At 39.9% G+C, this 20,401-nt stretch overlaps 36 non-coding genes across 36 annotated transcripts; all 36 read right to left on the bottom strand.

Moving 5' to 3' along the window:
• Positions 1-28: 28 nt before the first annotated feature.
• On the bottom strand, positions 29-147 carry LOC130614988 (5S ribosomal RNA). Its single transcript, XR_008976079.1, has one exon. It is a non-coding gene; the product is annotated as a 5S ribosomal RNA (ribosomal RNA).
• Positions 148-597: 450 nt separating this feature from the next.
• Positions 598-716, bottom strand: LOC130616554 (5S ribosomal RNA). The gene has a single exon (XR_008977635.1). It is a non-coding gene; the product is annotated as a 5S ribosomal RNA (ribosomal RNA).
• Positions 717-1,166: 450 nt separating this feature from the next.
• Positions 1,167-1,285, bottom strand: LOC130614987 (5S ribosomal RNA). Its single transcript, XR_008976078.1, has one exon. It is a non-coding gene; the product is annotated as a 5S ribosomal RNA (ribosomal RNA).
• Positions 1,286-1,735: 450 nt separating this feature from the next.
• LOC130617117 (5S ribosomal RNA) lies at positions 1,736-1,854 on the bottom strand. Its single transcript, XR_008978195.1, has one exon. It is a non-coding gene; the product is annotated as a 5S ribosomal RNA (ribosomal RNA).
• Positions 1,855-2,304: 450 nt separating this feature from the next.
• LOC130616552 (5S ribosomal RNA) lies at positions 2,305-2,423 on the bottom strand. Its single transcript, XR_008977634.1, has one exon. It is a non-coding gene; the product is annotated as a 5S ribosomal RNA (ribosomal RNA).
• Positions 2,424-2,873: 450 nt separating this feature from the next.
• Positions 2,874-2,992, bottom strand: LOC130614986 (5S ribosomal RNA). The gene has a single exon (XR_008976076.1). It is a non-coding gene; the product is annotated as a 5S ribosomal RNA (ribosomal RNA).
• Positions 2,993-3,442: 450 nt separating this feature from the next.
• Positions 3,443-3,561, bottom strand: LOC130617115 (5S ribosomal RNA). Its single transcript, XR_008978193.1, has one exon. It is a non-coding gene; the product is annotated as a 5S ribosomal RNA (ribosomal RNA).
• A 450-nt stretch (positions 3,562-4,011) lies between these two features.
• LOC130617050 (5S ribosomal RNA) lies at positions 4,012-4,130 on the bottom strand. Its single transcript, XR_008978129.1, has one exon. It is a non-coding gene; the product is annotated as a 5S ribosomal RNA (ribosomal RNA).
• Positions 4,131-4,580: 450 nt separating this feature from the next.
• On the bottom strand, positions 4,581-4,699 carry LOC130617049 (5S ribosomal RNA). Its single transcript, XR_008978128.1, has one exon. It is a non-coding gene; the product is annotated as a 5S ribosomal RNA (ribosomal RNA).
• A 450-nt stretch (positions 4,700-5,149) lies between these two features.
• Positions 5,150-5,268, bottom strand: LOC130615828 (5S ribosomal RNA). The gene has a single exon (XR_008976915.1). It is a non-coding gene; the product is annotated as a 5S ribosomal RNA (ribosomal RNA).
• A 450-nt stretch (positions 5,269-5,718) lies between these two features.
• LOC130617897 (5S ribosomal RNA) lies at positions 5,719-5,836 on the bottom strand. The gene has a single exon (XR_008978974.1). It is a non-coding gene; the product is annotated as a 5S ribosomal RNA (ribosomal RNA).
• Positions 5,837-6,286: 450 nt separating this feature from the next.
• On the bottom strand, positions 6,287-6,404 carry LOC130617772 (5S ribosomal RNA). The gene has a single exon (XR_008978848.1). It is a non-coding gene; the product is annotated as a 5S ribosomal RNA (ribosomal RNA).
• A 450-nt stretch (positions 6,405-6,854) lies between these two features.
• Positions 6,855-6,972, bottom strand: LOC130617896 (5S ribosomal RNA). Its single transcript, XR_008978973.1, has one exon. It is a non-coding gene; the product is annotated as a 5S ribosomal RNA (ribosomal RNA).
• Positions 6,973-7,422: 450 nt separating this feature from the next.
• On the bottom strand, positions 7,423-7,540 carry LOC130618317 (5S ribosomal RNA). The gene has a single exon (XR_008979391.1). It is a non-coding gene; the product is annotated as a 5S ribosomal RNA (ribosomal RNA).
• Positions 7,541-7,990: 450 nt separating this feature from the next.
• On the bottom strand, positions 7,991-8,109 carry LOC130614985 (5S ribosomal RNA). Its single transcript, XR_008976075.1, has one exon. It is a non-coding gene; the product is annotated as a 5S ribosomal RNA (ribosomal RNA).
• A 450-nt stretch (positions 8,110-8,559) lies between these two features.
• LOC130617771 (5S ribosomal RNA) lies at positions 8,560-8,677 on the bottom strand. Its single transcript, XR_008978847.1, has one exon. It is a non-coding gene; the product is annotated as a 5S ribosomal RNA (ribosomal RNA).
• Positions 8,678-9,127: 450 nt separating this feature from the next.
• LOC130616551 (5S ribosomal RNA) lies at positions 9,128-9,246 on the bottom strand. The gene has a single exon (XR_008977633.1). It is a non-coding gene; the product is annotated as a 5S ribosomal RNA (ribosomal RNA).
• Positions 9,247-9,696: 450 nt separating this feature from the next.
• LOC130617493 (5S ribosomal RNA) lies at positions 9,697-9,815 on the bottom strand. The gene has a single exon (XR_008978570.1). It is a non-coding gene; the product is annotated as a 5S ribosomal RNA (ribosomal RNA).
• A 446-nt stretch (positions 9,816-10,261) lies between these two features.
• LOC130616549 (5S ribosomal RNA) lies at positions 10,262-10,380 on the bottom strand. The gene has a single exon (XR_008977631.1). It is a non-coding gene; the product is annotated as a 5S ribosomal RNA (ribosomal RNA).
• Positions 10,381-10,830: 450 nt separating this feature from the next.
• LOC130614984 (5S ribosomal RNA) lies at positions 10,831-10,949 on the bottom strand. The gene has a single exon (XR_008976074.1). It is a non-coding gene; the product is annotated as a 5S ribosomal RNA (ribosomal RNA).
• Positions 10,950-11,399: 450 nt separating this feature from the next.
• On the bottom strand, positions 11,400-11,518 carry LOC130617965 (5S ribosomal RNA). Its single transcript, XR_008979041.1, has one exon. It is a non-coding gene; the product is annotated as a 5S ribosomal RNA (ribosomal RNA).
• A 450-nt stretch (positions 11,519-11,968) lies between these two features.
• LOC130614983 (5S ribosomal RNA) lies at positions 11,969-12,087 on the bottom strand. Its single transcript, XR_008976073.1, has one exon. It is a non-coding gene; the product is annotated as a 5S ribosomal RNA (ribosomal RNA).
• A 450-nt stretch (positions 12,088-12,537) lies between these two features.
• LOC130616548 (5S ribosomal RNA) lies at positions 12,538-12,656 on the bottom strand. The gene has a single exon (XR_008977630.1). It is a non-coding gene; the product is annotated as a 5S ribosomal RNA (ribosomal RNA).
• Positions 12,657-13,106: 450 nt separating this feature from the next.
• Positions 13,107-13,225, bottom strand: LOC130614981 (5S ribosomal RNA). Its single transcript, XR_008976072.1, has one exon. It is a non-coding gene; the product is annotated as a 5S ribosomal RNA (ribosomal RNA).
• Positions 13,226-13,675: 450 nt separating this feature from the next.
• On the bottom strand, positions 13,676-13,794 carry LOC130617964 (5S ribosomal RNA). Its single transcript, XR_008979040.1, has one exon. It is a non-coding gene; the product is annotated as a 5S ribosomal RNA (ribosomal RNA).
• A 450-nt stretch (positions 13,795-14,244) lies between these two features.
• LOC130617081 (5S ribosomal RNA) lies at positions 14,245-14,363 on the bottom strand. Its single transcript, XR_008978159.1, has one exon. It is a non-coding gene; the product is annotated as a 5S ribosomal RNA (ribosomal RNA).
• A 450-nt stretch (positions 14,364-14,813) lies between these two features.
• On the bottom strand, positions 14,814-14,932 carry LOC130614980 (5S ribosomal RNA). Its single transcript, XR_008976071.1, has one exon. It is a non-coding gene; the product is annotated as a 5S ribosomal RNA (ribosomal RNA).
• Positions 14,933-15,382: 450 nt separating this feature from the next.
• LOC130616547 (5S ribosomal RNA) lies at positions 15,383-15,501 on the bottom strand. The gene has a single exon (XR_008977629.1). It is a non-coding gene; the product is annotated as a 5S ribosomal RNA (ribosomal RNA).
• Positions 15,502-15,951: 450 nt separating this feature from the next.
• On the bottom strand, positions 15,952-16,070 carry LOC130614979 (5S ribosomal RNA). The gene has a single exon (XR_008976070.1). It is a non-coding gene; the product is annotated as a 5S ribosomal RNA (ribosomal RNA).
• A 450-nt stretch (positions 16,071-16,520) lies between these two features.
• On the bottom strand, positions 16,521-16,639 carry LOC130617963 (5S ribosomal RNA). Its single transcript, XR_008979039.1, has one exon. It is a non-coding gene; the product is annotated as a 5S ribosomal RNA (ribosomal RNA).
• Positions 16,640-17,089: 450 nt separating this feature from the next.
• Positions 17,090-17,208, bottom strand: LOC130617078 (5S ribosomal RNA). Its single transcript, XR_008978157.1, has one exon. It is a non-coding gene; the product is annotated as a 5S ribosomal RNA (ribosomal RNA).
• Positions 17,209-17,658: 450 nt separating this feature from the next.
• On the bottom strand, positions 17,659-17,777 carry LOC130614977 (5S ribosomal RNA). Its single transcript, XR_008976068.1, has one exon. It is a non-coding gene; the product is annotated as a 5S ribosomal RNA (ribosomal RNA).
• Positions 17,778-18,227: 450 nt separating this feature from the next.
• LOC130616546 (5S ribosomal RNA) lies at positions 18,228-18,346 on the bottom strand. The gene has a single exon (XR_008977627.1). It is a non-coding gene; the product is annotated as a 5S ribosomal RNA (ribosomal RNA).
• A 450-nt stretch (positions 18,347-18,796) lies between these two features.
• On the bottom strand, positions 18,797-18,915 carry LOC130614976 (5S ribosomal RNA). Its single transcript, XR_008976067.1, has one exon. It is a non-coding gene; the product is annotated as a 5S ribosomal RNA (ribosomal RNA).
• Positions 18,916-19,365: 450 nt separating this feature from the next.
• LOC130617961 (5S ribosomal RNA) lies at positions 19,366-19,484 on the bottom strand. The gene has a single exon (XR_008979037.1). It is a non-coding gene; the product is annotated as a 5S ribosomal RNA (ribosomal RNA).
• A 450-nt stretch (positions 19,485-19,934) lies between these two features.
• LOC130617077 (5S ribosomal RNA) lies at positions 19,935-20,053 on the bottom strand. The gene has a single exon (XR_008978155.1). It is a non-coding gene; the product is annotated as a 5S ribosomal RNA (ribosomal RNA).
• Positions 20,054-20,401: the final 348 nt, after the last annotated feature.

The raw sequence follows: 20,401 nt of genomic DNA, 5'->3' as shown, positions 1-20,401 counted from the left end.
ATAAATAATGTAACGTGAAAAAGTCAATAGCCTACGACACCGGGAGTTCCCAGGCGGTCCCCCATCCAAGTACTATCCCGGCCCGACGATGCTTAACTTCCGTGATCGGACGAGAACAGGTGTGTTCATCGTGGTATGGTCGTAGACAAACATACGGGTAGATATCTACGATTTATTAGCACATTACATCGAAAATGGTTTAAATTTTAAAGGTCATATTTCTTGACTGGAGCATCCGAAATAGGTCGTGTTTATGTGCATTTGAAAGCTCATTTCAAGTGCTATCCATTAATTACGACAACCATGCGCTTTAAGATTTCCGGTAAAAAGTTCCAACGAAGGCAATCTAGGGTACTTTTAGACTTAATTTTCATATGACAAAGTTAATTAGCAAAGTAACTACATCGCCATTTTCTTTGTCTGACGCTCTTAATCCATTCATTTGCGACGTGGTGCATTTATTGCAGCAAGATTGTAGCCCTTTTTAAGGAAAAGCAGCTTCTAATCATGTCTCTTACTTGATTTACTCGGCGGCTATTGCGTAAACAAGATACGTCACAGTCGTAATGATAAATAATGTAACGTGAAAAAGTCAATAGCCTACGACACCGGGAGTTCCCAGGCGGTCCCCCATCCAAGTACTATCCCGGCTCGACGATGCTTAACTTCCGTGATCGGACGAGAACAGGTGTGTTCATCGTGGTATGGTCGTAGACAAACAAACGGGCAGATATCTACGATTTATTAGCACATTACATCAAAAATGGTTTAAACTTTAAAGGTCATATTTCTTGACTGGATTATCCGAAATATGTCGTGTTTATGTGCATTTGAAAGCTCTTTTCAAACGCTATCCATTATTTACGACAACCATGCGCTTTAAGATTTCTGGTAAAAAGTTCCAACGAAGGCAATCTAGGGTACTTTCAGACTTAATTTTCATATGACAAAGTTAATTAGCAAAGTAACTACATCGCCATTTTCTTTGTCTGACGCTCTTAATCCATTCATTTGCGTCGTGACGCATTTATTGCAGCAAGATTGTAGCCCTTTTTAGGGGAAAGAAACTTCTAATCATGTCCCTTACTTGATTTACTCAGCGGCTATTGCGTAAAAAAGATACGTCACAGTCGTAATGATAAATAATGTAACGTGAAAAAGTCAATAGCCTACGACACCGGGAGTTCCCAGGCGGTCCCCCATCCAAGTACTATCCCGGCCCGACGATGCTTAACTTCCGTGATCGGACGAGAACAGGTGTGTTCATCGTGGTATGGTCGTAGACAAACAAACGGGCAGATATCTACGATTTATTAGCACATTACATCGAAAATGGTTTAAACTTTAAAGGTTATATTTCTTGACTGGATTATCCGAAATATGTCGTGTTTATGTGCATTTGAAAGCTCTTTTCAAGCGCTATCGATTATTTACGACAACCATGCGCTTTAAGATTTCCGGTAAAAAGTTCCAACGAAGGCAATCTAAGGTACTTTCAGACTTAATTTTCATATGACAAAGTTATTTAGCAAATTAACTACATCGCCATTTTCTTTGTCTGACGCTCGTAATCCATTCATTTGCGACGTGGAGCATTTATTGCAGCCAGATCGTAGCCGTTTTGAAGGGAAAGAAACTTCTAATCAAGTCCCTTACTTGATTTACTCAGCGGCTATTGCGTCAAAAAGATACGTCACAGTCGTAATGATAAATAATGTAACGTGAAAAAGTCAATAGCCTACGACACCGGGAGTTCCCAGGCGGTCCCCCATCCAAGTACTATCCCGGCCCGACGATGCTTAACTTCCGTGATCGTACGAGAACAGGTGTGTTCATCCTGGTATGGTCGTAGACAAACAAACGGGCAGATATCTACGAATTATTAGCACATTACATCGAAAATGGTTTAAATTTTAAAGGTCATATTTCTTGACTGGATTATCCGAAATAGGTCGTGTTTATGTGCATTTGAAAGCTCATTTCAAGTGCTATCCATTAATTACGACAACCATGCGCTTTAAGATTTCCGGTAAAAAGTTCCAACGAAGGCAATCTAGGGTACTTTTAGACTTAATTTTCATATGACAAAGTTAATTAGCAAAGTAACTACATCGCCATTTTCTTTGTCTGACGCTCTTAATCCATTCATTTGCGACGTGGTGCATTTATTGCAGCAAGATTGTAGCCCTTTTTAAGGAAAAGCAGCTTCTAATCATGTCTCTTACTTGATTTACTCGGCGGCTATTGCGTAAACAAGATACGTCACAGTCGTAATGATAAATAATGTAACGTGAAAAAGTCAATAGCCTACGACACCGGGAGTTCCCAGGCGGTCCCCCATCCAAGTACTATCCCGGCTCGACGATGCTTAACTTCCGTGATCGGACGAGAACAGGTGTGTTCATCGTGGTATGGTCGTAGACAAACAAACGGGCAGATATCTACGATTTATTAGCACATTACATCAAAAATGGTTTAAACTTTAAAGGTCATATTTCTTGACTGGATTATCCGAAATATGTCGTGTTTATGTGCATTTGAAAGCTCTTTTCAAACGCTATCCATTATTTACGACAACCATGCGCTTTAAGATTTCTGGTAAAAAGTTCCAACGAAGGCAATCTAGGGTACTTTCAGACTTAATTTTCATATGACAAAGTTAATTAGCAAAGTAACTACATCGCCATTTTCTTTGTCTGACGCTCTTAATCCATTCATTTGCGTCGTGACGCATTTATTGCAGCAAGATTGTAGCCCTTTTTAGGGGAAAGAAACTTCTAATCATGTCCCTTACTTGATTTACTCAGCGGCTATTGCGTAAAAAAGATACGTCACAGTCGTAATGATAAATAATGTAACGTGAAAAAGTCAATAGCCTACGACACCGGGAGTTCCCAGGCGGTCCCCCATCCAAGTACTATCCCGGCCCGACGATGCTTAACTTCCGTGATCGGACGAGAACAGGTGTGTTCATCGTGGTATGGTCGTAGACAAACAAACGGGCAGATATCTACGATTTATTAGCACATTACATCGAAAATGGTTTAAACTTTAAAGGTTATATTTCTTGACTGGATTATCCGAAATATGTCGTGTTTATGTGCATTTGAAAGCTCTTTTCAAGCGCTATCGATTATTTACGACAACCATGCGCTTTAAGATTTCCGGTAAAAAGTTCCAACGAAGGCAATCTAAGGTACTTTCAGACTTAATTTTCATATGACAAAGTTATTTAGCAAATTAACTACATCGCCATTTTCTTTGTCTGACGCTCGTAATCCATTCATTTGCGACGTGGAGCATTTATTGCAGCCAGATCGTAGCCGTTTTGAAGGGAAAGAAACTTCTAATCAAGTCCCTTACTTGATTTACTCAGCGGCTATTGCGTCAAAAAGATACGTCACAGTCGTAATGATAAATAATGTAACGTGAAAAAGTCAATAGCCTACGACACCGGGAGTTCCCAGGCGGTCCCCCATCCAAGTACTATCCCGGCCCGACGATGCTTAACTTCCGTGATCGTACGAGAACAGGTGTGTTCATCCTGGTATGGTCGTAGACAAACAAACGGGCAGATATCTACGAATTATTAGCACATTACATCGAAAATGGTTTAAATTTTAAAGGTCATATTTCTTGACTGGATTATCCGAAATATGTCGTGTTTATGTGCATTTGAAAGCTCTTTTCAAACGCTATCCATTATTTACGACAACCATGCGCTTTAAGATTTCTGGTAAAAAGTTCCAACGAAGGCAATCTAGGGTACTTTCAGACTTAATTTTCATATGACAAAGTTAATTAGCAAAGTAACTACATCGCCATTTTCTTTGTCTGACGCTCTTAATCCATTCATTTGCGACGTGGTTCATTTATTGCAGCAAGATTGTAGCCCTTTTTAAGGGAAAGCAAATTCTAATCATGTCTCTTACTTGATTTACTCAGCGGCTAATGCGTAAAAAAGATACGTCACAATCGTAATGATAAATAATGTAACGTGAAAAAGTCAATAGCCTACGACACCGGGAGTTCCCAGGCGGTCCCCCATCCAAGTACTATCGCGGCCCGACGATGCTTAACTTCCGTGATCGGACGAGAACAGGTGTGTTCATCGTGGTATGGTCGTAGACAAACAAACGGGCAGATATCTACGATTTATTAGCACATTACATCGAAAATGGTTTAAATTTTAAAGGTCATATTTCTTGACTGGATTATCCGAAATATGTCGTGTTTATGTGCATTTGAAAGCTCTTTTCAAACGCTATCCATTATTTACGACAACCATGCGCTTTAAGATTTCTGGTAAAAAGTTCCAACGAAGGCAATCTAGGGTACTTTCAGACTTAATTTTCATATGACAAAGTTAATTAGCAAAGTAACTACATCGCCATTTTCTTTGTCTGACGCTCTTAATCCATTCATTTGCGACGTGGTTCATTTATTGCAGCAAGATTGTAGCCCTTTTTAAGGGAAAGCAAATTCTAATCATGTCTCTTACTTGATTTACTCAGCGGCTAATGCGTAAAAAAGATACGTCACAATCGTAATGATAAATAATGTAACGTGAAAAAGTCAATAGCCTACGACACCGGGAGTTCCCAGGCGGTCCCCCATCCAAGTACTATCGCGGCCCGACGATGCTTAACTTCCGTGATCGGACGAGAACAGGTGTGTTCATCGTGGTATGGTCGTAGACAAACAAACGGGCAGATATCTACGATTTATTAGCACATTACATCGAAAATGGTTTAAACTTTAAAGGTCATATTTCTTGACTGGATTATCCGCAATAGGTCGTGTTTATGTGCATTTGAAAGCTCTTTTCAAGCGCTATCCATTATTTACGACAACCATGCGCTTTAAGATTTCCGGTAAAAAGTTCCAACGAAGGCAATCTGGGGGACTTTCAGACTTAATTTTCATATGACAAAGTTAATTAGCAAAGTAACTACATCGCCATTTTCTTTGTCTGACGCTCTTAATCCATTCATTTGCGACGTGGCGCATTTATTGCAGCAAGATTGTAGCCCTTTTTAAGGGAAAGCAACTTCAAATCATGTCTCTTACTTGATTTACTCAGCGGCTATTGCGTAAAAAAGATACGTCACAGTCGTAATGATAAATAATGTAACGTAAAAAAGTCAATAGCCTACGACACCGGGAGTTCCCAGGCGGTCCCCCATCCAAGTACTATCCCGGCCCGACGATGCTTAACTTCCGTGATCGTACGAGAACAGGTGTGTTCATCGTGGTATGGTCGTAGACAAACATACGGGTAGATATCTACGATTTATTAGCACATTACATCGAAAATGGCTTAAATTTTAAAGGTCATATTTCTTAACTGGAGCATCCGAAATAGGTCGTGTTTATGTGCATTTGAAAGCTCTTTTCAAGCGCTATCAATTATTTACGACAACCATGCGCTTTAAGATTTCCGGTAAAAAGTTCCAACGAAGGCAATCTGGGGTACTTTCAGACTTAATTTTCATATGACAAAGTTAATTAGCAAAGTAACTACATCGCCATTTTCTTTGTCTGACGCTCTTAATCCATTTATTTGCGACGTGGTTCATTTATTGCAGCAAGATTGTAGCCCTTTTTAAGGGAAAGCAACTTCAAATTATATCTCTTACTTGATTTACTCAGCGGCTATTGCGTAAAAAAGATACGTCACAGTCGTAATGATAAATAATGTAACGTAAAAAAGTCAATAGCCTACGACACCGGGAGTTCCCAGGCGGTCCCCCATCCAAGTACTATCCCGGCCCGACGATGCTTAACTTCCGTGATGGACGAGAACAGGTGTGTTCATCGTGGTATGGTCGTAGACAAACAAACGGGCAGATATCTACCATTTATTAGCACATTTCATCGAAAATGGTTTAAACTTTAAAGGTCATATTTCTTGACTGGATTATCCGAAATATGTCGTGTTTATGTGCATTTGAAAGCTCTTTTCAAGCGCTATCCATTATTTACGACAACCATGCGCTTTAAGATTTCCTGTAAAAAGTTCCAACGAAGGCAATCTGGGGGACTTTCAGACTTAATTTTCATATGACAAAGTTAATTAGCAAAGTAACTACATCGCCATTTTCTTTGTCTGACGCTCTTAATCCATTCGTTTGCGACGTGGCGCATTTATTGCAGCAAGATTGTAGCCCTTTTTAAGGGAAAGCAACTTCTAATCATGTCTCTTACTTGATTTACTCAGCGGCTATTGCGTGAAAAATATACGTCACAGTCGTAATGATAAATAATGTAACGTAAAAAAGTCAATAGCCTACGACACCTGGAGTTCCCAGGCGGTCCCCCATCCAAGTACTATCCCGGCCCGACGATGCTTAACTTCCGTGATGGACGAGAACAGGTGTGTTCATCGTGGTATGGTCGTAGACAAACATACGGGTAGATATCTACGATTTATTAGCACATTACATCGAAAATGGTTTAAATTTTAAAGGTCATATTTCTTGACTGGAGCATCCGAAATAGGTCGTGTTTATGTGCATTTGAAAGCTCATTTCAAGTGCTATCCATTAATTACGACAACCATGCGCTTTAAGATTTCCGGTAAAAAGTTCCAACGAAGGCAATCTAGGGTACTTTTAGACTTAATTTTCATATGACAAAGTTAATTAGCAAAGTAACTACATCGCCATTTTCTTTGTCTGACGCTCTTAATCCATTCATTTGCGACGTGGTGCATTTATTGCAGCAAGATTGTAGCCCTTTTTAAGGAAAAGCAGCTTCTAATCATGTCTCTTACTTGATTTACTCGGCGGCTATTGCGTAAACAAGATACGTCACAGTCGTAATGATAAATAATGTAACGTGAAAAAGTCAATAGCCTACGACACCGGGAGTTCCCAGGCGGTCCCCCATCCAAGTACTATCCCGGCCCGACGATGCTTAACTTCCGTGATGGACGAGAACAGGTGTGTTCATCGTGGTATGGTCGTAGACAAACATACGGGTAGATATCTACGATTTATTAGCACATTACATCGAAAATGGTTTAAATTTTAAAGGTCATATTTCTTAACTGGAGCATCCGAAATAGGTCGTGTTTATGTGCATTTGAAAGCTCTTTTCAAGCACTATCAATTATTTACGACAACCATGCGCTTTAAGATTTCCGGTAAAAAGTTCCAACGAAGGCAATCTGGGGTACTTTCAGACTTAATTTTCATATGACAAAGTTAATTAGCAAAGTAACTACATCGCCATTTTCTTTGTCTGACGCTCTTAATCCATTCATTTGCGACGTGGTTCATTTATTGCAGCAAGATTGTAGCCCTTTTTAAGGGAAAGCAACTTCAAATTATGTCTCTTACTTGATTTACTCAGCGGCTATTGCGTAAAAAAGATACGTCACAGTCGTAATGATAAATAATGTAACGTAAAAAAGTCAATAGCTTACGACACCGGGAGTTCCCAGGCGGTCCCCCATCCAAGTACTATCCCGGCCCGACGATGCTTAACTTCCGTGATGGACGAGAACAGGTGTGTTCATCGTGGTATGGTCGTAGACAAACATACGGGTAGATATCTACGATTTATTAGCACATTACATCGAAAATGGTTTAAATTTTAAAGGTCATATTTCTTAACTGGAGCATCCGAAATAGGTCGTGTTTATGTGCATTTGAAAGCTCTTTTCAAGCGCTATCAATTATCTACGACAACCATGCGCTTTAAGATTTCCGGTAAAAAGTTCCAACGAAGGCAATCTGGGGTACTTTCAGACTTAATTTTCATATGACAAAGTTAATTAGCAAAGTAACTACATCGCCATTTTCTTTGTCTGACGCTCTTAATCCATTCATTTGCGACGTGGTTCATTTATTGCAGCAAGATTGTAGCCCTTTTTAAGGGAAAGCAAATTCTAATCATGTCTCTTACTTGATTTACTCAGCGGCTATTGCGTAAAAAAGATACGTCACAATCGTAATGATAAATAATGTAACGTGAAAAAGTCAATAGCCTACGACACCGGGAGTTCCCAGGCGGTCCCCCATCCAAGTACTATCCCGGCCCGACGATGCTTAACTTCCGTGATCGGACGAGAACAGGTGTGTTCATCGTGGTATGGTCGTAGACAAACAAACGGGCAGATATCTACCATTTATTAGCACATTTCATCGAAAATGGTTTAAACTTTAAAGGTCATATTTCTTGACTGGATTATCCGAAATATGTCGTGTTTATGTGCATTTGAAAGCTCTTTTCAAGCGCTATCCATTATTTACGACAACCATGCGCTTTAAGATTTCCGGTAAAAAGTTCCAACGAAGGCAATCTGGGGGACTTTCAGACTTAATTTTCATATGACAAAGTTAATTAGCAAAGTAACTACATCGCCATTTTCTTTGTCTGACGCTCTTAATCCATTCGTTTGCGGCGTGGCGCATTTATTGCAGCAAGATTGTAGCCCTTTTTAAGGGAAAGCAACTTCTAATCATGTCTCTTACTTGATTTACTCGGCGGCTATTGCGTAAAAAATATACGTCACAGTCGTAATGATAAATAATGTAACGTAAAAAAGTCAATAGCCTACGACACCTGGAGTTCCCAGGCGGTCCCCCATCCAAGTACTATCCCGGCCCGACGATGCTTAACTTCCGTGATGGACGAGAACAGGTGTGTTCATCGTGGTATGGTCGTAGACAAACATACAGGTAGATATCTACGATTTATTAGCACATTACATCGAAAATGGTTTAAATTTTAAAGGTCATATTTCTTGACTGAAGCATCCGAAATAGGTCGTGTTTATGTGCATTTGAAAGCTCATTTCAAGTGCTATCCATTAATTACGACAACCATGCGCTTTAAGATTTCCGGTAAAAAGTTCCAACGAAGGCAATCTAGGGTACTTTTAGACTTAATTTTCATATGACAAAGTTAATTAGCAAAGTAACTACATCGCCATTTTCTTTGTCTGACGCTCTTAATCCATTCATTTGCGACGTGGTGCATTTATTGCAGCAAGATTGTAGCCCTTTTTAAGGAAAAGCAGCTTCTAATCATGTCTCTTACTTGATTTACTCGGCGGCTATTGCGTAAACAAGATACGTCACAGTCGTAATGATAAATAATGTAACGTGAAAAAGTCAATAGCCTACGACACCGGGAGTTCCCAGGCGGTCCCCCATCCAAGTACTATCCCGGCTCGACGATGCTTAACTTCCGTGATCGGACGAGAACAGGTGTGTTCATCGTGGTATGGTCGTAGACAAACAAACGGGCAGATATCTACGATTTATTAGCACATTACATCAAAAATGGTTTAAACTTTAAAGGTCATATTTCTTGACTGGATTATCCGAAATATGTCGTGTTTATGTGCATTTGAAAGCTCTTTTCAAACGCTATCCATTATTTACGACAACCATGCGCTTTAAGATTTCTGGTAAAAAGTTCCAACGAAGGCAATCTAGGGTACTTTCAGACTTAATTTTCATATGACAAAGTTAATTAGCAAAGTAACTACATCGCCATTTTCTTTGTCTGACGCTCTTAATCCATTCATTTGCGTCGTGACGCATTTATTGCAGCAAGATTGTAGCCCTTTTTAGGGGAAAGAAACTTCTAATCATGTCCCTTACTTGATTTACTCAGCGGCTATTGCGTAAAAAGGATACGTCACAGTCGTAATGATAAATAATGTAACGTGAAAAAGTCAATAGCTTACGACACCGGGAGTTCCCAGGCGGTCCCCCATCCAAGTACTATCCCGGCCCGACGATGCTTAACTTCCGTGATTGGACGAGAACAGGTGTGTTCATCGTGGTATGGTCGTAGACAAACATACGGGTAGATATCTACGATTTATTAGCACATTACATCGAAAATGGTTTAAATTTTAAAGGTCATATTTCTTGACTGGAGCATCCGAAGTCGTGTTTATGGGCATTTGAAAGCTCATTTCAAGTGCTATCCATTAATTACGACAACCATGCGCTTTAAGATTTCCGGTAAAAAGTTCCAACGAAGGCAATCTAGGGTACTTTTAGACTTAATTTTCATATGACAAAGTTAATTAGCAAAGTAACTACATCGCCATTTTCTTTGTCTGACGCTCTTAATCCATTCATTTGCGACGTGGTGCATTTATTGCAGCAAGATTGTAGCCCTTTTTAAGGAAAAGCAGCTTCTAATCATGTCTCTTACTTGATTTACTCGGCGGCTATTGCGTAAACAAGATACGTCACAGTCGTAATGATAAATAATGTAACGTGAAAAAGTCAATAGCCTACGACACCGGGAGTTCCCAGGCGGTCCCCCATCCAAGTACTATCCCGGCTCGACGATGCTTAACTTCCGTGATCGGACGAGAACAGGTGTGTTCATCGTGGTATGGTCGTAGACAAACAAACGGGCAGATATCTACGATTTATTAGCACATTACATCAAAAATGGTTTAAACTTTAAAGGTCATATTTCTTGACTGGATTATCCGAAATATGTCGTGTTTATGTGCATTTGAAAGCTCTTTTCAAACGCTATCCATTATTTACGACAACCATGCGCTTTAAGATTTCTGGTAAAAAGTTCCAACGAAGGCAATCTAGGGTACTTTCAGACTTAATTTTCATATGACAAAGTTAATTAGCAAAGTAACTACATCGCCATTTTCTTTGTCTGACGCTCTTAATCCATTCATTTGCGTCGTGACGCATTTATTGCAGCAAGATTGTAGCCCTTTTTAGGGGAAAGAAACTTCTAATCATGTCCCTTACTTGATTTACTCAGCGGCTATTGCGTAAAAAAGATACGTCACAGTCGTAATGATAAATAATGTAACGTGAAAAAGTCAATAGCCTACGACACCGGGAGTTCCCAGGCGGTCCCCCATCCAAGTACTATCCCGGCCCGACGATGCTTAACTTCCGTGATCGGACGAGAACAGGTGTGTTCATCGTGGTATGGTCGTAGACAAACAAACGGGCAGATATCTACGATTTATTAGCACATTACATCGAAAATGGTTTAAACTTTAAAGGTTATATTTCTTGACTGGATTATCCGAAATATGTCGTGTTTATGTGCATTTGAAAGCTCTTTTCAAGCGCTATCGATTATTTACGACAACCATGCGCTTTAAGATTTCCGGTAAAAAGTTCCAACGAAGGCAATCTAAGGTACTTTCAGACTTAATTTTCATATGACAAAGTTATTTAGCAAATTAACTACATCGCCATTTTCTTTGTCTGACGCTCGTAATCCATTCATTTGCGACGTGGAGCATTTATTGCAGCCAGATCGTAGCCGTTTTGAAGGGAAAGAAACTTCTAATCAAGTCCCTTACTTGATTTACTCAGCGGCTATTGCGTCAAAAAGATACGTCACAGTCGTAATGATAAATAATGTAACGTGAAAAAGTCAATAGCCTTCGACACCGGGAGTTCCCAGGCGGTCCCCCATCCAAGTACTATCCCGGCCCGACGATGCTTAACTTCCGTGATCGTACGAGAACAGGTGTGTTCATCCTGGTATGGTCGTAGACAAACAAACGGGCAGATATCTACGAATTATTAGCACATTACATCGAAAATGGTTTAAATTTTAAAGGTCATATTTCTTGACTGGATTATCCGAAATATGTCTTGTTTATGTGCATTTGAAAGCTCTTTTCAAACGCTATCCATTATTTACGACTACCATGCGCTTTAAGATTTCTGGTAAAAAGTTCCAACGAAGGCAATCTAGGGTACTTTCAGACTTAATTTTCATATGACAAAGTTAATTAGCAAAGTAACTACATCGCCATTTTCTTTGTCTGACGCTCTTAATCCATTCATTTGCGTCGTGACGCATTTTGTGCAGCAAGATTGTAGCCCTTTTTAGGGGAAAGAAACTTCTAATCATGTCCCTTACTTGATTAACTCAGCGGCTATTGCGTAAAAAAGATACGTCACAGTCGTAATGATAAATAATGTAACGTGAAAAAGTCAATAGCCTACGACACCGGGAGTTCCCAGGCGGTCCCCCATCCAAGTACTATCCCGGCCCGACGATGCTTAACTTCCGTGATCGGACGAGAACAGGTGTGTTCATCGTGGTATGGTCGTAGACAAACATACGGGTAGATATCTACGATTTATTAGCACATTACATCGAAAATGGTTTAAATTTTAAAGGTCATATTTCTTGACTGGCGCATCCGAAATAGGTCGTGTTTATGTGCATTTGAAAGCTCATTTCAAGTGCTATCCATTAATTACGACAACCATGCGCTTTAAGATTTCCGGTAAAAAGTTCCAACGAAGGCAATCTAGGGTACTTTTAGACTTAATTTTCATATGACAAAGTTAATTAGCAAAGTAACTACATCGCCATTTTCTTTGTCTGACGCTCTTAATCCATTCATTTGCGACGTGGTGCATTTATTGCAGCAAGATTGTAGCCCTTTTTAAGGAAAAGCAGCTTCTAATCATGTCTCTTACTTGATTTACTCGGCGGCTATTGCGTAAACAAGATACGTCACAGTCGTAATGATAAATAATGTAACGTGAAAAAGTCAATAGCCTACGACACCGGGAGTTCCCAGGCGGTCCCCCATCCAAGTACTATCCCGGCTCGACGATGCTTAACTTCCGTGATCGGACGAGAACAGGTGTGTTCATCGTGGTATGGTCGTAGACAAACAAACGGGCAGATATCTACGATTTATTAGCACATTACATCAAAAATGGTTTAAACTTTAAAGGTCATATTTCTTGACTGGATTATCCGAAATATGTCGTGTTTATGTGCATTTGAAAGCTCTTTTCAAACGCTATCCATTATTTACGACAACCATGCGCTATAAGATTTCTGGTAAAAAGTTCCAACGAAGGCAATCTAGGGTACTTTCAGACTTAATTTTCATATGACAAAGTTAATTAGCAAAGTAACTACATCGCCATTTTCTTTGTCTGACGCTCTTAATCCATTCATTTGCGTCGTGACGCATTTATTGCAGCAAGATTGTAGCCCTTTTTAGGGGAAAGAAACTTCTAATCATGTCCCTTACTTGATTTACTCAGCGGCTATTGCGTAAAAAAGATACGTCACAGTCGTAATGATAAATAATGTAACGTGAAAAAGTCAATAGCCTACGACACCGGGAGTTCCCAGGCGGTCCCCCATCCAAGTACTATCCCGGCCCGACGATGCTTAACTTCCGTGATCGGACGAGAACAGGTGTGTTCATCGTGGTATGGTCGTAGACAAACAAACGGGCAGATATCTACGATTTATTAGCACATTACATCGAAAATGGTTTAAACTTTAAAGGTTATATTTCTTGACTGGATTATCCGAAATATGTCGTGTTTATGTGCATTTGAAAGCTCTTTTCAAGCGCTATCGATTATTTACGACAACCATGCGCTTTAAGATTTCCGGTAAAAAGTTCCAACGAAGGCAATCTAAGGTACTTTCAGACTTAATTTTCATATGACAAAGTTATTTAGCAAATTAACTACATCGCCATTTTCTTTGTCTGACGCTCGTAATCCATTCATTTGCGACGTGGAGCATTTATTGCAGCCAGATCGTAGCCGTTTTGAAGGGAAAGAAACTTCTAATCAAGTCCCTTACTTGATTTACTCAGCGGCTATTGCGTCAAAAAGATACGTCACAGTCGTAATGATAAATAATGTAACGTGAAAAAGTCAATAGCCTTCGACACCGGGAGTTCCCAGGCGGTCCCCCATCCAAGTACTATCCCGGCCCGACGATGCTTAACTTCCGTGATCGTACGAGAACAGGTGTGTTCATCCTGGTATGGTCGTAGACAAACAAACGGGCAGATATCTACGAATTATTAGCACATTACATCGAAAATGGTTTAAATTTTAAAGGTCATATTTCTTGACTGGATTATCCGAAATATGTCGTGTTTATGTGCATTTGAAAGCTCTTTTCAAACGCTATCCATTATTTACGACTACCATGCGCTTTAAGATTTCTGGTAAAAAGTTCCAACGAAGGCAATCTAGGGTACTTTCAGACTTAATTTTCATATGACAAAGTTAATTAGCAAAGTAACTACATCGCCATTTTCTTTGTCTGACGCTCTTAATCCATTCATTTGCGTCGTGACGCATTTTGTGCAGCAAGATTGTAGCCCTTTTTAGGGGAAAGAAACTTCTAATCACGTCCCTTACTTGATTAACTCAGCGGCTATTGCGTAAAAAAGATACGTCACAGTCGTAATGATAAATAATGTAACGTGAAAAAGTCAATAGCCTACGACACCGGGAGTTCCCAGGCGGTCCCCCATCCAAGTACTATCCCGCCCCGACGATGCTTAACTTCCGTGATCGGACGAGAACAGGTGTGTTCATCGTGGTATGGTCGTAGACAAACAAACGGGCAGATATCTACGATTTATTAGCACATTACATCGAAAATGGTTTAAACTTTAAAGGTCATATTTCTTGACTGGATTATCCGAAATATGTCGTGTTTATGTGCATTTGAAAGCTCTTTTCAAACGCTATCCATTATTTACGACAACCATGCGCTTTAAGATTTCTGGTAAAAAGTTCCAACGAAGGCAATCTAGGGTACTTTCAGACTTAATTTTCATATGACAAAGTTAATTAGCAAAGTAACTACATCGCCATTTTCTTTGTCTGACGCTCTTACTCCATTCATTTGCGTCGTGACGCATTTATTGCAGCAAGATTGTAGCCCTTATTAGGGGAAAGAAACTTCTAATCATGTCCCTTACTTGATTTACTCAGCGGCTATTGCGTAAAAAAGATACGTCACAGTCGTAATGATAAATAATGTAACGTGAAAAAGTCAATAGCCTACGACACCGGGAGTTCCCAGGCGGTCCCCCATCCAAGTACTATCCCGGCCCGACGATGCTTAACTTCCGTGATCGGACGAGAACAGGTGTGTTCATCGTGGTATGGTCGTAGACAAACATACGGGTAGATATCTACGATTTATTAGCACATTACATCGAAAATGGTTTAAATTTTAAAGGTCATATTTCTTGACTGGCGCATCCGAAATAGGTCGTGTTTATGTGCATTTGAAAGCTCATTTCAAGTGCTATCCATTAATTACGACAACCATGCGCTTTAAGATTTCCGGTAAAAAGTTCCAACGAAGGCAATCTAGGGTACTTTTAGACTTAATTTTCATATGACAAAGTTAATTAGCAAAGTAACTACATCGCCATTTTCTTTGTCTGACGCTCTTAATCCATTCATTTGCGACGTGGTGCATTTATTGCAGCAAGATTGTAGCCCTTTTTAAGGAAAAGCAGCTTCTAATCATGTCTCTTACTTGATTTACTCGGCGGCTATTGCGTAAACAAGATACGTCACAGTCGTAATGATAAATAATGTAACGTGAAAAAGTCAATAGCCTACGACACCGGGAGTTCCCAGGCGGTCCCCCATCCAAGTACTATCCCGGCTCGACGATGCTTAACTTCCGTGATCGGACGAGAACAGGTGTGTTCATCGTGGTATGGTCGTAGACAAACAAACGGGCAGATATCTACGATTTATTAGCACATTACATCAAAAATGGTTTAAACTTTAAAGGTCATATTTCTTGACTGGATTATCCGAAATATGTCGTGTTTATGTGCATTTGAAAGCTCTTTTCAAACGCTATCCATTATTTACGACAACCATGCGCTATAAGATTTCTGGTAAAAAGTTCCAACGAAGGCAATCTAGGGTACTTTCAGACTTAATTTTCATATGACAAAGTTAATTAGCAAAGTAACTACATCGCCATTTTCTTTGTCTGACGCTCTTAATCCATTCATTTGCGTCGTGACGCATTTATTGCAGCAAGATTGTAGCCCTTTTTAGGGGAAAGAAACTTCTAATCATGTCCCTTACTTGATTTACTCAGCGGCTATTGCGTAAAAAAGATACGTCACAGTCGTAATGATAAATAATGTAACGTGAAAAAGTCAATAGCCTACGACACCGGGAGTTCCCAGGCGGTCCCCCATCCAAGTACTATCCCGGCCCGACGATGCTTAACTTCCGTGATCGGACGAGAACAGGTGTGTTCATCGTGGTATGGTCGTAGACAAACAAACGGGCAGATATCTACGATTTATTAGCACATTACATCGAAAATGGTTTAAACTTTAAAGGTTATATTTCTTGACTGGATTATCCGAAATATGTCGTGTTTATGTGCATTTGAAAGCTCTTTTCAAGCGCTATCGATTATTTACGACAACCATGCGCTTTAAGATTTCCGGTAAAAAGTTCCAACGAAGGCAATCTAAGGTACTTTCAGACTTAATTTTCATATGACAAAGTTATTTAGCAAATTAACTACATCGCCATTTTCTTTGTCTGACGCTCGTAATCCATTCATTTGCGACGTGGAGCATTTATTGCAGCCAGATCGTAGCCGTTTTGAAGGGAAAGAAACTTCTAATCAAGTCCCTTACTTGATTTACTCAGCGGCTATTGCGTCAAAAAGATACGTCACAGTCGTAATGATAAATAATGTAACGTGAAAAAGTCAATAGCCTTCGACACCGGGAGTTCCCAGGCGGTCCCCCATCCAAGTACTATCCCGGCCCGACGATGCTTAACTTCCGTGATCGTACGAGAACAGGTGTGTTCATCCTGGTATGGTCGTAGACAAACAAACGGGCAGATATCTACGAATTATTAGCACATTACATCGAAAATGGTTTAAATTTTAAAGGTCATATTTCTTGACTGGATTATCCGAAATATGTCGTGTTTATGTGCATTTGAAAGCTCTTTTCAAACGCTATCCATTATTTACGACTACCATGCGCTTTAAGATTTCTGGTAAAAAGTTCCAACGAAGGCAATCTAGGGTACTTTCAGACTTAATTTTCATATGACAAAGTTAATTAGCAAAGTAACTACATCGCCATTTTCTTTGTCTGACGCTCTTAATCCATTCATTTGCGTCGTGACGCATTTTGTGCAGCAAGATTGTAGCCCTTTTTAGGGGAAAGAAACTTCTAATCACGTCCCTTACTTGATTAACTCAGCGGCTATTGCGTAAAAAAGATACGTCACAGTCGTAATGATAAATAATGTAACGTGAAAAAGTCAATAGCCTACGACACCGGGAGTTCCCAGGCGGTCCCCCATCCAAGTACTATCCCGCCCCGACGATGCTTAACTTCCGTGATCGGACGAGAACAGGTGTGTTCATCGTGGTATGGTCGTAGACAAACAAACGGGCAGATATCTACGATTTATTAGCACATTACATCGAAAATGGTTTAAACTTTAAAGGTCATATTTCTTGACTGGATTATCCGAAATATGTCGTGTTTATGTGCATTTGAAAGCTCTTTTCAAACGCTATCCATTATTTACGACAACCATGCGCTTTAAGATTTCTGGTAAAAAGTTCCAACGAAGGCAATCTAGGGTACTTTCAGACTTAATTTTCATATGACAAAGTTAATTAGCAAAGTAACTACATCGCCATTTTCTTTGTCTGACGCTCTTAATCCATTCATTTGCGTCGTGACGCATTTTGTGCAGCAAGATTGTAGCCCTTTTTAGGGGAAAGAAACTTCTAATCATGTCCCTTACTTGATTAACTCAGCGGCTATTGCGTAAAAAAGATACGTCACAGTCGTAATGATAAATAATGTAACGTGAAAAAGTCAATAGCCTACGACACCGGGAGTTCCCAGGCGGTCCCCCATCCAAGTACTATCCCGGCCCGACGATGCTTAACTTCCGTGATCGGACGAGAACAGGTGTGTTCATCGTGGTATGGTCGTAGACAAACATACGGGTAGATATCTACGATTTATTAGCACATTACATCGAAAATGGTTTAAATTTTAAAGGTCATATTTCTTGACTGGCGCATCCGAAATAGGTCGTGTTTATGTGCATTTGAAAGCTCATTTCAAGTGCTATCCATTAATTACGACAACCATGCGCTTTAAGATTTCCGGTAAAAAGTTCCAACGAAGGCAATCTAGGGTACTTTTAGACTTAATTTTCATATGACAAAGTTAATTAGCAAAGTAACTACATCGCCATTTTCTTTGTCTGACGCTCTTAATCCATTCATTTGCGACGTGGTGCATTTATTGCAGCAAGATTGTAGCCCTTTTTAAGGAAAAGCAGCTTCTAATCATGTCTCTTACTTGATTTACTCGGCGGCTATTGCGTAAACAAGATACGTCACAGTCGTAATGATAAATAATGTAACGTGAAAAAGTCAATAGCCTACGACACCGGGAGTTCCCAGGCGGTCCCCCATCCAAGTACTATCCCGGCTCGACGATGCTTAACTTCCGTGATCGGACGAGAACAGGTGTGTTCATCGTGGTATGGTCGTAGACAAACAAACGGGCAGATATCTACGATTTATTAGCACATTACATCAAAAATGGTTTAAACTTTAAAGGTCATATTTCTTGACTGGATTATCCGAAATATGTCGTGTTTATGTGCATTTGAAAGCTCTTTTCAAACGCTATCCATTATTTACGACAACCATGCGCTATAAGATTTCTGGTAAAAAGTTCCAACGAAGGCAATCTAGGGTACTTTCAGACTTAATTTTCATATGACAAAGTTAATTAGCAAAGTAACTACATCGCCATTTTCTTTGTCTGACGCTCTTAATCCATTCATTTGCGTCGTGACGCATTTATTGCAGCAAGATTGTAGCCCTTTTTAGGGGAAAGAAACTTCTAATCATGTCCCTTACTTGATTTACTCAGCGGCTATTGCGTAAAAAAGATACGTCACAGTCGTAATGATAAATAATGTAACGTGAAAAAGTCAATAGCCTACGACACCGGGAGTTCCCAGGCGGTCCCCCATCCAAGTACTATCCCGGCCCGACGATGCTTAACTTCCGTGATCGGACGAGAACAGGTGTGTTCATCGTGGTATGGTCGTAGACAAACAAACGGGCAGATATCTACGATTTATTAGCACATTACATCGAAAATGGTTTAAACTTTAAAGGTTATATTTCTTGACTGGATTATCCGAAATATGTCGTGTTTATGTGCATTTGAAAGCTCTTTTCAAGCGCTATCGATTATTTACGACAACCATGCGCTTTAAGATTTCCGGTAAAAAGTTCCAACGAAGGCAATCTAAGGTACTTTCAGACTTAATTTTCATATGACAAAGTTATTTAGCAAATTAACTACATCGCCATTTTCTTTGTCTGACGCTCGTAATCCATTCATTTGCGACGTGGAGCATTTATTGCAGCCAGATCGTAGCCGTTTTGAAGGGAAAGAAACTTCTAATCAAGTCCCTTACTTGATTTACTCAGCGGCTATTGCGTCAAAAAGATACGTCACAGTCGTAATGATAAATAATGTAACGTGAAAAAGTCAATAGCCTTCGACACCGGGAGTTCCCAGGCGGTCCCCCATCCAAGTACTATCCCGGCCCGACGATGCTTAACTTCCGTGATCGTACGAGAACAGGTGTGTTCATCCTGGTATGGTCGTAGACAAACAAACGGGCAGATATCTACGAATTATTAGCACATTACATCGAAAATGGTTTAAATTTTAAAGGTCATATTTCTTGACTGGATTATCCGAAATATGTCGTGTTTATGTGCATTTGAAAGCTCTTTTCAAACGCTATCCATTATTTACGACTACCATGCGCTTTAAGATTTCTGGTAAAAAGTTCCAACGAAGGCAATCTAGGGTACTTTCAGACTTAATTTTCATATGACAAAGTTAATTAGCAAAGTAACTACATCGCCATTTTCTTTGTCTGACGCTCTTAATCCATTCATTTGCGTCGTGACGCATTTTGTGCAGCAAGATTGTAGCCCTTTTTAGGGGAAAGAAACTTCTAATCACGTCCCTTACTTGATTAACTCAGCGGCTATTGCGTAAAAAAGATACGTCACAGTCGTAATGATAAATAATGTAACGTGAAAAAGTCAATAGCCTACGACACCGGGAGTTCCCAGGCGGTCCCCCATCCAAGTACTATCCCGCCCCGACGATGCTTAACTTCCGTGATCGGACGAGAACAGGTGTGTTCATCGTGGTATGGTCGTAGACAAACAAACGGGCAGATATCTACGATTTATTAGCACATTACATCGAAAATGGTTTAAACTTTAAAGGTCATATTTCTTGACTGGATTATCCGAAATATGTCGTGTTTATGTGCATTTGAAAGCTCTTTTCAAACGCTATCCATTATTTACGACAACCATGCGCTTTAAGATTTCTGGTAAAAAGTTCCAACGAAGGCAATCTAGGGTACTTTCAGACTTAATTTTCATATGACAAAGTTAATTAGCAAAGTAACTACATCGCCATTTTCTTTGTCTGACGCTCTTAATCCATTCATTTGCGTCGTGACGCATTTATTGCAGCAAGATTGTAGCCCTTATTAGGGGAAAG

The sequence above is a fragment of the Hydractinia symbiolongicarpus genome, chromosome 11 (genome assembly GCF_029227915.1).
Source record: "Hydractinia symbiolongicarpus strain clone_291-10 chromosome 11, HSymV2.1, whole genome shotgun sequence".
Lineage (NCBI taxonomy): Eukaryota > Metazoa > Cnidaria > Hydrozoa > Anthoathecata > Hydractiniidae > Hydractinia > Hydractinia symbiolongicarpus.
Note: the sequence above shows the minus strand (reverse complement) of the source record. Positions and strands in the feature narration are given on the sequence as shown.